General features: G+C 47.8%; 1 protein-coding gene across 1 annotated transcript in view; it reads left to right on the top strand.

Annotated features, from left to right (window-relative positions):
• The first annotated feature begins 7,249 nt into the window (after positions 1–7,249).
• Positions 7,250–15,322, top strand: part of SLC8A3 (solute carrier family 8 member A3) — a 115,840-nt gene continuing 107,767 nt past the window's right edge. The window contains exons 1-2 of the mRNA XM_027707740.1: positions 7,250–7,354; positions 7,529–7,778. The gene's annotated coding sequence lies outside the window, so the exon portion shown is untranslated. The remainder of the gene's footprint in view (positions 7,355–7,528; positions 7,779–15,322) is intronic.

Below are 15,322 nucleotides of genomic sequence, written 5' to 3' on the forward strand. Positions count from 1 at the left end.
CGCTATGAGCCCCCTGGGATTTCTGAAAGTGGGAGATACTGCTTTGTAGCTGCAAGGTGGCCAGCAGTGCAAAAATGAATGTGAGAAACCACACAGCCCTGAGCCTGTGGAAAATGGCCATTTTTGGCTCCTCCCTCTGCCAGGAGTGCCCTGAGAGCCCGAGACAGGCAGCTCAAGGCTCTCCAGGCTGAAGTGCTTCTGCCATTCCAAGTTTTTCCCCCTGTTATCTCCAGAAAAAAACTGCTTCTGCACATTATGGGATACGAATCAGTTATCATGGAGAGAAAGAGAGAGTTATTCTAAGTTCACAGTTTATGTGATGTGCACTTTTTTAAAACAAGAGATAATACTTTTGTAAACTCAACTTTTAGGAGAACCTGAATAAATTAATACTTAAAGGGATAGCCAATGTTTTTATCATCCACTTAATCCCAAAACATTACATGTATCAGAAGGATGATTTGGCAACATAACTACATATTTAAAGCTGAGGACGATGGCAGGCCTTGTGTGGTGTCACAATGGCAGGCCTCTTCCCAGGGAGACTGTCTCTGTCCTACCACCACCAACAGAGCAGTCTGGGGACAGATTTGTACCAGAAGCACAAACTACTCACTCCTTTAATTAAACTGTTAAATTTCACTAACAGATGATCTTAATTTACTTTAAAGTTCCTTTTTTTCCCTCCTGATTTTTATAAACCAGGATTGGATTCTCCTAGAGGGAAGCACGGCTTTTTTCTAACTGTTCTGTGGTTTTTGGTTTTTTTTGTAGTAGGTCTCAGCTGTTTTCCTAAGAAAATTATTACATTGACCGTAGGGGAATTGTAAAATTTTATTCTATCTTTATCCAGCACTTATTGTTATCCCCATTGGACAGTGCTATCAAGGTCTGTAGTTACGCTACCTGGTAACATCCCCTGAAGTTGGAGACCATCAGCTCTGGCATTTTGCATGCTCAAAGTGGAGGCAAATCATAGCATGAAACCTTGATTGCAGGCCCACCAGAAGCTGTTGTAAAGTTAAGGACAGGGGCACCTGCAGCCACACCAGCATTTTCTGCCCATGCGCTGAGCACCCACAACCCCATGCCAGGCACTGCCCATGTAGGTGGGTGCAATGTAACATAATCCCAACTATTTTTCGTTACAGCACACTTTTAGCCTGTTAGCAAGCCCACTGGCCAGGGAGTGGCTTACCCGGAATGTGAAGATACAGGCATAGGATGCAGAGGGAAGAGTTTGAAAGAGGTACAAGAAAGCCAGCCTGTGTGTGGTGCCTGGCTGGAGCACCAGCTACTGCTCTAAAATTGCTGTGAATCCTCCTCTCCATGAAGCACTGGCTTGGTTTAAGAAACATGGATTTTTTTTTCATGCTGTTAGCCAGCACGTGGTGCAGGAAGCAGAAAAAAAATCTTGGTGCCAGTGTTTAACAGGGAAACCAGAGTGGTGGAGGTACAATTGATTTTTGTCTTTGTTGGGTTTCAAAATCAATGAAAAATGAACTTTTCCCATTGATTTTTTTGAATTCAAAATTATTTTGGGAAGCTGTTAAATGAATTGACAACTTTGTGAGCTAAATCCTCTGTAAAACACGTGTGAGAACTGATCAGAATGTGCCGATGTGCTTATAGGCTTCTTGCCATGTTAATTTGTGTTGCTGTTGTCTATCATACCAAACCTTCTCCTCTGAGGCAAGGCTCCTCAGTCCTCAGTGGGAGCAGGGAGAGGAGCAGATCCAATCCACTGCTATAATCTGAGCCTTCTGCAGCTGAGAAAAGGGTGTATCACTGGCAGTGTTGTTGGTGGTTGCTCATTACGAGTCACTGCAGCTGAAATGGACTTTTTGAATGTGCCCTTTGTCCTGGCACATACCCTGATGCTGTAAGCTGTAGAGTCCCACTGGTCCTTTCTAGAAAAAGTTATTCTTATAAAACCCCTCAAAAAACATATAACCTAGTTTGTAATAGAGTTGCTATTAAGCTATTGCTCTAAGACACCAAAAAGAAGGAGTCTCAGAACTCTTCAACCTGAGAAGGTCTCCCTGAACACCACCTGTGGATGGCATTTAGAATGCTGAAAAGATCCCCTTTGATTTAGTCCTATTTCCTGCCCCAGGATGCACTGGCTTGCCAGGACAAACCCCTGGTATTTGTCCTGAGCGGTGGATATGCTCCACCACAAATGTCCACTGTCTCCGCGCCCTGCAGTGGTCCATCTATGGATCAACCTAGTTTCTGAAGCCAATCCTAAAATGGAAAACATTGGAATTAACATGTGTCCTGGATTCCACCATGATCAAAATCTGGTTGTGAGGTGTGCCCTCACTTTCCATTGTCAGGTAGATTCTTCGGAAGATGTCACTTCTCATCAAAAGTTTTCAAGGGTTTGACTTGCCCGGGATTCCCAATGACTGGTTGCTATCTTTAGTCAAGTTTTTTATTTTTTATTCTTTGGGGGTTTGTATATGGTGTCTGAATGCTGTGTAAAGTTGCCTTAGGTCCATGTTCACTTGCACAGAAAACCCTTGGCAAACCCAGACCAGGACATGTTTGTGGTATCAGTCACCTACATGTGGGTTTGTCTCTGCATTGTTCTGCACTCAGTTGCGATGATGAAGATGACTGCACAAAGAATGGCCCTTCCTTATAAGCCAGATCTGAGGAACGTGGTCTCTGACCCTAAACTTAAACTCCTGGGAAGCTCTGCATTCAGACTAGAGGATCTTACTGTAACCTACACCTATCACAGCCACATCTGTGGAAAGATTAAATAGGTGTTTTGCTCCTTTCTGATCAGTGCACAAAGGATACACAAAGAATCCTTGTCCATCTGTGGCAAAAACCCATTTGCTAGGACCTGTAGAGGAATTATTCACCGGTTATGGGAAGTGCCATGAAGAGTGCATGGACTGTCCCAGGTGTCCCATGACTTATAAGAATTTGCACACTGTTGAGGATGTATGGGTAAAGCCCAGCTCTAGCCATGTTTGCAAAGCAGGCTTTTATGGGGGAAAAAAATAAAGCACAGAATTTTACATTTGAACTGGGTTCATTTGCTCTGTAATCATGGATGGCCTGGAAGCTGCCTTCTACATGGTGGCTCCTTTCCTCTTTCCTCTGGAAAGTAATTTTTTCTCAGATTTGGGACTTTATTTTAAGGCTCTGCAAATGCATCATACTAATAAAATGTCACATTATGTCATCCCTTCTGACACAAATGTGAGCAGGCACCTGATGAAAGCTGATGAGGAAGAAAAGAAAATCTATGGCAAAATAGCCCAAAACATAACACAGATTCACCAAGATGAAATCTTGAATGAGAGAAGGGGGCTGTGCCAGGCCCTTAGGTACAAACTTGAGGTCAGGAGCACTCGGGCTGCTTGTATTCAAGGAACAGGGGCCAATGTACATAGTGTTTGTGGCCATTCTTGGGTTGTTAGGCCAAGACCTGAAAGACTGCAGGACAGCAATAGCGGGAGCAATTCCGAAGGCCTTGCTCAGGTAGAAACTTTCCAAGGCGTAGCCAAGCCTACAGCTCGCAATGTCTGCCATAATAAAACAGTAACATGGCCATATCCACCTGAAACTTTGGATGGCAACTGTGTGAAATTCTTACCCATATGTGCTGAGTGCATACCTGATGAATGACGAGGAAGGAAGAGGTCCTTTCAGACCCAACTAACACCTCCCAGAGTTTCCTCTGGAACTTGTAGGCCACTGGCAGGTTTTTATGTCAATAGATGCTGTTGGCCTGGCAGAACAAGTCAATCCTTGTTAAGCACACTGTCTTTACCAACAGCGCTGCCATCAGCTACATTCTGTTGTCAGCATCTTTATTATCAGTATGGTTGCCAGCAAAGGCTCAAGTCATGAGATGTTGAAACTATGGATTAAATTAGAAAAATCTTCACTAGTTTTAGGTGGACAAGGAAAGGAAGAAGAAAGCCTGCATTTCTTGTTCTGCTTCAAATCTCAAGAGCTTGGAGACAGGTTTGAGAGAAGGATTAAAGTCCTAACTGTTTACGGGAAAAGTCCCAATGCTTTTATGAAGAACTTCTTTACTGTGAGGGTGACTGAGCACTGGAACAGTTGCCCAGAGAGGTTGGGAAGTCTCCTTCTCTGGAGATATTCAAAAGCCATCTGGACACAACCCTGAGTAATATACTCTAGGGGACCCTGCTTGAGCAGGGAGGTTGGACTAGATGACCTCCAGTGGTCCCTTCCAACCTTACCCATTCTGTGGTTCTGTGTTCTTTTAACATATTAGTGTTTGGTAGTCTTCCAGTGATTTTGGGTTAGAATCGTAGAATAGTTTGAGTTGGACGGGATCTTTTAAAAGTCACCTAGTTCCAGCCCCCCTGCAATGAGCAGGAACATCTTCAACCAGATCAAGTTGCTCAGAGCTCCGTCCAACCTGACCTTGAATATTTTCAGGGATGGGGTGTCTACCATCTCTGGGCAAGCTGTTCCAGTGTTTCACCTCCCTAATTGTAAAAACCTTCTTTCTTATATCTAGTCTAAATCGACCCTCCTTCAGTTTAAAAACATTAGCCCTTGTCCTTAGGTGAGGTAACACTTGAAACAAAAAGTGATCTTGGTATTCATTAAAAGCTAATATCAATGCTTATTTAGTGAGATTGTGCTAAACAGCCCAGGAGTTTAAAACTCCTGTATTTTATTTGCTAAGGTTAATATAAACAAGAGGTGGTTGGTTGGTTGGTTGGGGTTTTTTTAATTTTTAATAGTGTTTTTATATAAAGGGTTTGGTTGCTTTCATCCCAGGTTAGTACCTTGCAAGCACACCTTTAAGATGAAGGAAATAAAAACTTTCATATACTCCCTCTCATGATGAAAAATTTCTGCCTGAGCTGAGCAACGTAAGATCAGGCCCATATGGAAGGGAAGGGAAGAGGGAAATGCCTGGGAGCGTTTCTTAAGTGTATTAGGCATGATTTTATGTAGTGGGATGAGGTGAAGCAAAACATCTGTGTACCATAAAGAGCTCTGTCTGTCTTAAGTTATTGTCAACTGTAAATTTGTGTTTTGCCCCCAAGGCTTATTCCTCCTGACGAGTATTTTTTACTGCAGTTCCTCAGCTCCAGACCCACTCTTGCTGAGTCTTAAACACAAGCAGTTGTTTGGAACTGCCTGATGATGAGCTGTGGGTTGGGAGAGTTTCCCTGTGCCAGCTGGGGTGGTTTCCTTTGCTCTGTGTTGGAGGTGCCTGGAAAGCTGCCACCCTTGGGGTCTGTCCTCACTGGCAGGGGTGTGAGGTTTGGAGGAGGCCACTTGGAGATTGGGTAACACTGGCCAGTGCCAGAGTTCCTGCATCCACCCAGTCCTGGATTTCAGCCATTGATGCTGTGCTGTTGATTTTATGTGTTGATGTCAGTATGGCTCTTCCACAGCTCCAGCGAGACTGCTGGGCACTTTAACGCCTTAGGCCACACATGCACATGGGCCTGTGTTCCCCCAAGCACTGGGAAGCCCTTTGCCTCCCTGAAATCACACAGGAGCATCATCCAGGCTTACAGCCCTGTGCGGGGCTGGCCAGCTCCCTGAGCTCAGGCACTTAAGTACATGTTAGATCTTGCCGTGTCCCCTGGCCCATATGCATCCCATACCATGTTCTTACCTGGTATGCTGCCTTGCTTGGGTTATTTGGGGACACCAGGAGTGGCAGGTGGCATTTGGGGAGATAAAAGGCTGAATCTGAGACCCATGGGATGTTCTGTACTCTTCTGTGCTACCATCTCATACTCGTTTGCAGCAACTGTGTTCCCTTTGTGGCCTTCTCTGGCTGCCCTATTGTCTCTGGGCTTCCATGCCCTTCTCTAATTAATATAAGTAAGTAGCCAGACAGTATGGATAACTACTTTTCCAGGTCTCTGGATCCTTTCTGTGCTGAGGTGTGAGGTCAGAGGCTGCCCTGTGGAGCCATAACTAGAACCTACCGGCTGACTTCCAGGGACTTAGTGGTATGTGCTTTCCTGCAGGGGACCACAGCCCATTTGCAGCTTTTCTTATCCATTTTGGGCAGCATGAAGCAGGTGCAACTCTTCTACATGTCACCCTCCCAGTAAGTGTTCTGCTGCCCTTTCCGCTTCTCTCTTTGTATGTTTGCTGCCTTTGCCTGCCTGAGGTAAGAGCTCTTGCCTAGTGTAGGACTCGGGCTCAGGTTTCTCATGGCAGTTTATTCAGCTGCTTTTGACAGGGATGGTTTGCACTTGCTCATGTGCTCGGGTCTTGACAGAAAGCTTTTGTGCCCTTATCACCTCAGGGTTATGGGGAATTACTGGGGACAAACGGAGTGGGGACAGCTTCTCTCTGGAGGATGAAACAGACCATTCTGTAGCAGGATAGCCCCATGTCACGGATCGTTGCCTTGTAGTACCTGGGCTTCAAAGAAGTGAGAAGCCATGCCAGAAGGTAAATCTTCTGGAGGTACATGTCTGCCCATAACTGCTGTGGTGGAAGCAGAGGGGATCACAAGGGGAGACAAATCTGTGTGCAAACACCATGATGTGTCTTATCCTACTGCCCTGTTCCATGGTTCTGGAAACCAGCCCCCAGTTGTCTTCTGCCAAAGTCAAATAACAACTTTAGAGGCAACATGTATTTTTTACCCTAAAATGACTTGCTGTCTCATAACCTGTTATTTGACTTCGGTTAAAAAAAATAGCCGGGTGGTTTCTGCAAGTATAAACCAAAGCACACAGCTTCAAATAGATACCAGGACCAACTCTGTGTGTGCAATTATATTGCCTATATTTAATGTCTCAGAAATGTTTGGCAGATGCTTTAAATTTCAGATATGCAATCAATATCGTCTTTTCTGAGGCTCAGCTACCGTGTTCTTCCCCTCCCTTGCTTGAAATACACAAAGTCAAGTCAATATACTTGGAGGGTACAGGAGTGATCCTCGCTCTGTGAGTGTATATCTCTATCTGTATATACCGACAGAGACCTCGTAGAGGGGTGTGTGTGTGTGTGTGTGCGTGTTACATGCAAGACGTGCTCTGCCTTCATTTATTTTGGAAAGGGTTTGCCTTGGTTTCACCGTGCCTTGCTTTAAACGATCTGAAAATCCCCCCCTGGATTCAGAGGAATAAATATGCATGGCTTGTAATTCTGTTGCAGCGCTCGCTCCCAGCTGATAGGTGACGTGGAGTTTGGAGGCTCGCAGATTGGCTTTTTGATTTGGCTTCTTGCTGCAGTTGTGCAAACCTCGCTGGCTCCCAGAAATCAGGCTCAGCGCTCTGCTGTGCACCGTAATGCTGGGAAGCCTGGACCGAGCCCCGATGGTGTGAGCGCGGGAGTGGGGGAAGCCCAGCAGATTCAGTGGCAATCTAGGGTACAATCCATTTTCTCTTCCCTCCTCCCTCGACCCCCATTCATCTCCGTCCTCCTCGCCCTCCTCCCCCTTCGCCAGATCTCCCTTCCCTCCCCAAACTCCACCGCACGCAGCTGAAGATCAAGGCTGGTGGATTTATCAACATTTTACCTCCACCCCCACCCCCTTTTCCAGATGCACCTCCCCGCTCTCCCTGACAGCTGCAAAAGGGAGCACAGGTTTTGTAGCGAGCGAGGCAACTTGGACTGACATGCAAAGGCGAACCCCCCCCGTACCCACACACACCGTCGGTGAATCACCGGGAGATGCGATGAGCTCCCTTTAGGAACCGGAAGGATTTGTGTTGGGGAGCCAGTGGAGCCCCCCTCTCCCCCATCCCCCATCCCGACCCTCCAAAAAAAAGTCAGGAAAGCCGCCAGAAAGGGTAAGTAAGGGGGGTGCCACCCCCGCTCCGTGGGAGACGTGAGGCTGGCGGGCAAGTGTCCTGCTGCCAAGCGGGGCTCCGTGCCTTGCACGGGAATGGCCGTGGAGCGGGGGGTGCTGGGGCGGGGGGGGATGGAGAGGGCGAGGGCTCTTTGCAGGCTCATCTCCCAGGATGGGGGGGAATTCGCGTTGCCGAGGTGCTGGGAGCTCGCTTCATTCCTGCTGTTTTCCCGGCGCCACGGCGGCTCCGTGCCCGTGTGTGTGTGTGTGTGTGTGTTTGTGCTGCGGAGGCAGGGCTTTGCCCACGGCGCGGAGCGGGCGCTGCGGGGTGGATGCGCGGCGGGGAGGGGGCGCCGGGCCGGGCCGGGCCGGGCGCTGCGGGGCCGGGGCCTGGCGGAGCGGGCGGGCTCCGGCGGGGCGTGCGCGGCAGCACCAGCCCGGTCCCGCGGCACCGCGCGCGGCGGCCCCGGGATCCCTCCCGCCGCCGGGCGGGGGTGCCCCGGTTCGGAGGCGCGGCACGGCCCGCAGGGATGCCGGGGAGCCCGGGGGAACGGCTCTGCCCGCGGCTGCCAGGCGAGGGAAGCGGCTCTCATGCAGTACTATAAATTTCCTTTCCCCCCCCCTTAAATTTCCTTTTTTTTATTTAATTTTTTTTTCCCCACCGGGGGAGTCCGGGCCGGGCCATCCCCGGCCGCGGGTGGGGGCGCCGGGGGCGCCGTCCCGGGCAGCTGTCGCGCTCCGTCCGCCGGGGCCGGCTTGTTTACCCCGGGTGTCAAATATAGCCGCTGCGCCAGGCGCTGCCCTAAATAGGGCACGGGGCCGCCGGCGGGCCCGCAGCCCCTCATGGCAGGGGGAGAGGAATTCTACACACACACACACACACACACACACACACACATGCACACATGCACACGCATGAGAGCTGACCCATATGTGGGGTGGTTTCATACTCTTCCTCTCTCCCAGCCTTGCTTCAGGGCTTTGTGCTTTTCACCTGTATCTAAAGTATCAATCACCCTGGGTGAGAGATGAAACCATTGCAACTGTTTTGGGGTTTTTTTTTTACCGATACTCTAAAATGTGAGGCCATGGCCATTTCTCCCTCTGCCCCCTCCAATGGAGCTGTAGTGTAATGGTTGGGTTCCTGACTTCTTGGTTTGTCCCTGGCTTTGTTCTGGGGATTTCACCTTAAAATCTGTTTCAGATTTAAGGGAAGACACCAGAGGGACAGTTGAGTTGAGAAGGGATGCTGTACGCACATCCTCCCCCTCCTTGTGTTTATATGTATATTCCTTTAATTCCTCACATCTATGAAGTGAAAGGTTGATTTTGCCAAGCTGTTTTTTTATTTGTGGAGAGGACAGGACTGGAAGACTTAGGTAACAGTCGGTAGCACCTTCCCATTCAGGAGCACTCATCCCATGCTCTCTGGGAGGCTAGCAGGAGACCCTAGAGACCAGAGCTGGCTTTGGGGAACTGCTGAGACACAGAGGCCTTGGAACTGCTCTCTAGGTTTGGTGCAGCGGGGAGACACATCACTCCCCTATGGCATACAAATTTCTAGGGAGTCCCTAATCCTGCTCCATCCACTGCTTTTGAAAACATTTGTTTACTCTGATCATGGTTTGGGGAGCCAGTGGTGCTTATGTTCATGCTTCTGTATTCAACTGGAATGATACTTGTTTCCTAAATAGAAGTAGTGATGTTGGAAAAGAGCATGTCCAGCTACTGCCGAGGGCTGGCTGAGGAGGAGCAAGAGCAGCCCAGGGGCCCTCAGTTCTGCCATGAGTGTGCAGCGTGAGGGCAGGCAAATTGGTTACCCTGTGTTGTAAATAGAAGGGTGTAATATCAACCAGGGTGGGGAAGGAGAGGACTGATGGAGGTAGAGAGTCCTACTTAAAAGGTGCAGTACTGCTGTCTGTTTTTTTCTCCTCTAAGCCAATATGAGTCCTGCTCTTAATAAGTGGGTAGTTTAAGCATTTCCCAAATGCCCAAGGTAGGACAGACTGTGGTAATCCCACTGCTGAGATCTTGTGTGAGAGCAGTGGAAATGCAAGTAGTTTCTGGTCTCTGGCATACCTTCAGTGTTCTGCTAGGCATATTTATCTCCTGGGTCTTAATGGTATTTTTCTCCCCCTGTGGGGATTTGATGAGGACACAGTTACAATAACTGGTGGGTGACAGGGTGTGAGAAAAAGGCAGATGTGTAGCCATCCTGACACCACTCTGTGTAACACTTGTCCTTTGCAGAGAGATTGCCCCTTGCTCTGCAAAGCTACCACCTGACAGGATGACACCTGGGATGGCAGACGCCATCATCAGGTGGGATAGTCCTTTCCCTCACCCTGGGCAGTGTTGGAGCAGTCTTCAACACCAGCACCCAAAACAGGAGAGTGCACATGGAGCGCATAGCAAGCATGGCCTGACTTGTTAACCATGCTGTGCTCCACAGGCTCTTGCTGGGCCGTGGTGAAGGCAGGAGCTGCCCTGTCTGACTGAAACAGAGTGTGTTGTTGGGAGTCACGAGCAGTTGTTCTGCATAGCAGTCGTAGGGCGCTCAGGGTACTGCTCCTTGGCTTGACTGGCTTGTAGAAAGGAAAGAGGGATGAATCCAGCCTCCCTGCTTCTTCTGCTTTCCTCTGAAACCGGTGGGTCTGAAGTCAGATGAGGCTGGTCTGAGAGTGGCAGGTGTTGTGGTATTGCGGGTTGGACAGGTAGAGAGATTGCTTAGGCCTAGGCTGGCCTGCTGCTGTGTTGTGCCTGAGCCCACATATATCCCTCGTTTTCAAAGGGTCCTTCCTGAGAGAGGCATCCTCCATCCCCAAGGCAGGGAAAGGCCATGACAGAGTGTGTCAGCACTTTTATTAGAAACCAAGTGAGGATGTATTCCCTCGGCCACTAATTTCAAGTGAAGCACTATACAGATAAATGGTCTGTCTGTCAGGGCTTTGTTTGCTTATTTTAAACAAACAGCATCAGTCTCCTCCCCTAAGCTTCCCCAATGACCAAGTGGCATTGACAAATAGTTCCTTGTTCTTTGTTGCTGTCCTGTTTCAGATGCCTTTCATGTGCTTCACAGTTAAAAAGATGGCTTTGATTGCTGGCCAATTTTTTTTTAAACCAGGCAGTAATATCTAATTCTATATTAAAAAAAAAAAAGCGAAGGAAATTAAATTACAAAGACGAAAATATCTTAATAGGAGGAAAAAAGTCTCTGAAGCTAGGAAATTGATACTTGTGATGCTCCACCTACCATCACCCACTGTGTTTAGGTATTGTGGCATAGATTAATGCTTTTGTTGATTTACTGTTTGATAACGGTAACTTGTACAGGCGTGGTTGGGGGCCCATGTTTCCAAGTGCTATACAAATGTCTAGTAAATTATAGTCCCTGTCCTGAAGAGTTTCATGCATTGAGAGGTACACAGATGACAAGCTGTTCTGGGGGAACCTTTAAAACACCTGTGCTGCAGAGCTCGTGGTCCCGCATTTGCTGATTTTGGTGATGGGGGTTTGGGGCTGGAGAGGAGCTCCAGCTCATGTCCCTGCTTACCTGCAGAATGAAATCTGGGAACCACCTTCAGTCTCTTGCAGGTTCAGTAGGCTTCTGGGCTGCTTGAGGACTAACATGGTATAGACCGTAGTTGGCTTCCCTCCTTCCCCTCTGCCTTAGTGCTTTAAACTGCAAGCTCTAGTTGAAAGCTATCATGGATGTGAAAGCATGAAGTTCAGCATGATGGCCTCCCAGTCTGCCCCCTAGGCACTTCTGTCACTGAGTTTTGCAGGAATAACAAAACATGAGGTGGCAGGGATGTGTCATGCCGTTCTGAAGGTACCACCACAACCCCATCTTGGCAGTGTCACAGTGAATAGACCCATGTGCCATTGTTCCTGCAGTGTGGCATTATAAAGTAATTAGTTCGCCCCATAAGACACGCTTATAGATAGGTGATGATCATGCCCCCATGCTCCTTCTACTCTCAATTTCCTGGTAATTCTGTCTTTAAATCCGCTTGCTGGAGCCTTTGATCACACAGCTGAGCTGTCATTGATGTCTCTGACAGTTGACATCATGGGAAAGAAGGGAGCTTAGGGCTCCTAACATTTCTTTTATGATAGCTTGTTTTCTAATGAAACACTCCAATGAGGATTTTCCATCATAATAAAACAGGGAGCTCTTCCAGAGCACTCAGATTTAGGGAGAAGCTTCTGTTTCCATTCACTAGCAGATTATTTTAAGGCTACAAAAGTGAACTTACTCTGTTTGCTGCCATCCTGTACTCTGCTGTCTTTTTACCTAAGCCGCCTAACTCAGGACAGCAGCAGAGACAGCCAGGTCAAGAGCAATCAGCAATACTAAATATCCTATGCTGCTGGGCATGTTTTGCAACCAGTGAGGTGCCAAAGAGTTTTAGAAACTATAGACAGATGAGACTGCATCACCACTGCTTTCATCTCCCTCTCCTAGGCTGGTACTTGGAGGCTGTCTCAAAGCAAACAGCAGCACTGCAGAATACAGTTTTAATCAAAAGAAGTGTAGTGATGCAGGGATGTACCTGTGAGAGGGCACTTAGATCTGACTGCTGAGGTTGTGTTGAAGGTGACATGTCCAGAACTGAATGTGGGACTCCAATGCCGACAACACAAGGTGCCCTGCCAGTGTGTTCATGTGCTGCATGCTGGTGAAAACTGGTTTCCCTCACCAGAGTGGGAGCAAAAGCAGGGAGAGTTAGAGCATGTCTGCACCTCGCTCTGCAATCGGGCTACATCTCACTCTGGATGTGTCCTAGCTCCCCTCAATGCAAGTAGCGGTAGGAGAGAGTTTGTCACCAAGGTCCAGGCAGGCTGTGAAACCCACCATTGCCACAGCTCCCCACACCCAAATTAGGGAAGGCAGCTCTGCCTCTGCCATGCACTGATCATGGATGGGTACTCGAAATAATGCTCTGTGTGAAGAAGCTGTCCTTTTGCTCTCCATACTATTTGCTTTCAGGAACCTTTGTCTTGGGTCATTAAGACCTGCATGTCTTGGTTTACTGCCTTGAGGGGGGGCATTCCTTGTTGGGAAGTAATATCTTGATGTTGAGCTTAAAGATAACCTTAATAAGCACCTTTATCCTCTTCTTTGGTTTTGGTTAGAATTACTCAGTGACCCTTGAACATGCACATTAGTTGGGAAAATGGAGGCAGAGATATGTCTCTGCCTTTATGTGGCAGGACAAGGCTGTTTAATGGTCCAGGAGGTGTTACAGGATTCACTGCTGCAAGAGGCAAACCCGCCTCTGCCATACAGCTAATGCACTTGCCACAGTTGTTATTTGGACCTTGGTTGTCTACAGCTTTCCCACCCTGATTGCTTGTTCCTGCTCCTGTCCCCCACCCGCAGGATACTGGCATAGTGGCATGAGTGGCCAGGTGGTGGGTTCAGCTTGCTTTTTGGCCAGATAGATTCCTCATCCTTATTCATGCCCTAGCCGTGCAAACAGTTCTGCCAACAAAAAAGAGAGAGCTAGAGCAGAGTGGGAAAAAATGAGCAGAGGTGGAGAATGTTCAGGCTGGCTTAAGAAGCCCTGCTTCCACCTGTAAAGCTGCTGCCTGAATTGCATGCAGCAGTTAAGGCTTGGAGTTGGTTCAGCCTTGAAGTCTGCTCTTGATGAAATGGATAGTGCTGAATGCAAATTAGTTGCAAAGAACCTAATATAGTGATGGAGTCTGCAAAGCACTTCTTAAGCTATTAAGAGGCACAAGAATCGGCAGAAAAAAAAGACAAAATAATTTTTAATATAAAATCTTCCTAAAAACATGCATAGGGGTTGATTCTGATTAAAACAAATCAGAGAGTCTGGGCCAAGCTATTTCTCAGATGCAACATGCCAAATGGACTCAGGTTTTTCAAGAAGAGAATAAAATGAGAATTTCCCCTCTGCTCTCAATTCTTTCAAGTCCCTTGAAAGCTTCACACTCATATTCAGCACTTTATCAACAACAATCTCTACACGTTGAAGCCTCCAGACTGCATTCCCTGACAGTGCAAGTGGGAGCAGTGCCAACTGTTTTATTAGGTTTGCACCCACAAAACCCACTAGTAAGGAAGGTCCTCATGAGACCGTTGCAGGCTAAGTTTGTGCTGCTGCTATGCACTTGCTGTGAGTGCTGCGCTTAGCCAGTGTGTGAGTCCTGGAAAAACTGCCTGCCTTGGAGCTAACTGAGGGCCCTTGTTTGAGGACCTGAGGAGCAGAGTGAAGTGGAGGTCTCCTCGTTATCTTCAAGGTGCGAAACAAGGTGGGTCTCTGTGTGCTTTTCCTTTGTGAGGGATTCTGATGAAGGACAATGACTTGCTGCTGCTTTTGTTTTGACAGCCCCTAGACAAGAAAGCTTGGGTTATAGGAGGCAAACAGAGGGGATGCTGCTAGAGTTAAATATGATGGGGTATTCTCCTGTATGAGCATCTTGGAGATAGGTGCACCAGACATTGGCCTCACATAAATTACCACCTGCTCTGACTCTTTAAGCATCATTTTTTCCTTTCATTTTAACCTTCCAGAGTAGTTTCAGGTTCACTTCTTCTAGTAAATGTTTCCTTTTCTCTAACTTAAATAATCCATCTCCCCAAAGCTGACCTGACAGATGTTTCCCCCGCAGTGACCCTGCGCACACAGGACACTTCATGAAACCCTGGCTTCCATGGGGAAACGCAGCACCAGCAGTGACCCTGCTGGTGTCCCAGCTAAAAATAAAGCCTGTCCCTCCTGGCAGTGTTGGGGTTTGCTTTTGCAGTTTTACCCATTGGCTGCACTGTGCTCTTGTGCCAGGCAGAAGGCACAGCTTAACCTTCAGAGCATGATAGAGCTGCCTTCCCTCTGGGGAATCATACCAGGAGATTGAAGGTAAGAAGATGCTCAGCTGCACTTGGTGCACCTACGTCACTCCCAAAAATCTGCTGGCTTGCCTGCTGTCTGTCTACAACCATCTCCTTGCTACTTCATGCATCCCAGTGAGTCACAAACACCCCTCCTTCCCTGGCTCTGGCCTTTTCCCTCCTCTGCTTTTCCTTCTTAAATATAGAGATTTTTTCACGATTCTCCAGTAACTGCCCCAGCTCGCCACTTCCCTCAACAACTCCATTTCTCATAGCTTCCCAGTGTTTTAACAGCATTGCTCACGTGTTCAGCTCGCCACATTTTCTCTGATTGTGCCTTTCTGCCTTCTCTCAGGTCCATATGGGCTTGGCTGCTAGGACAAAGTAAGAGGTTGGCCCAGTGAGGCAGCAGATGCTCATTTAAAAAGGGCCTTTCCAGCTTTCCACACACATTAGCAAGTTTCACAAACATTGGTGAGGTAGAAATATGCTCTGGAGCAAGAGGAGGGATGCATCCTATCTGGTGAATCTATGGGTATTTTGAGTGTCCCATGCACATCTATTTTTCCTCTGAGTGTTAAAGTACTTAGTTTATTTCTTATAGCATTGAGTTCCACAGATTACACAAATGGACAGCATAGAATTTAAAAAGTTTTCAGTGCTCACTAGATGAAATACCCAGAGTC

Source organism: Neopelma chrysocephalum, unplaced genomic scaffold (genome assembly GCF_003984885.1).
Source record: "Neopelma chrysocephalum unplaced genomic scaffold, ASM398488v2 Primary Assembly neopelma1_24, whole genome shotgun sequence".
NCBI lineage: Eukaryota > Metazoa > Chordata > Aves > Passeriformes > Pipridae > Neopelma > Neopelma chrysocephalum.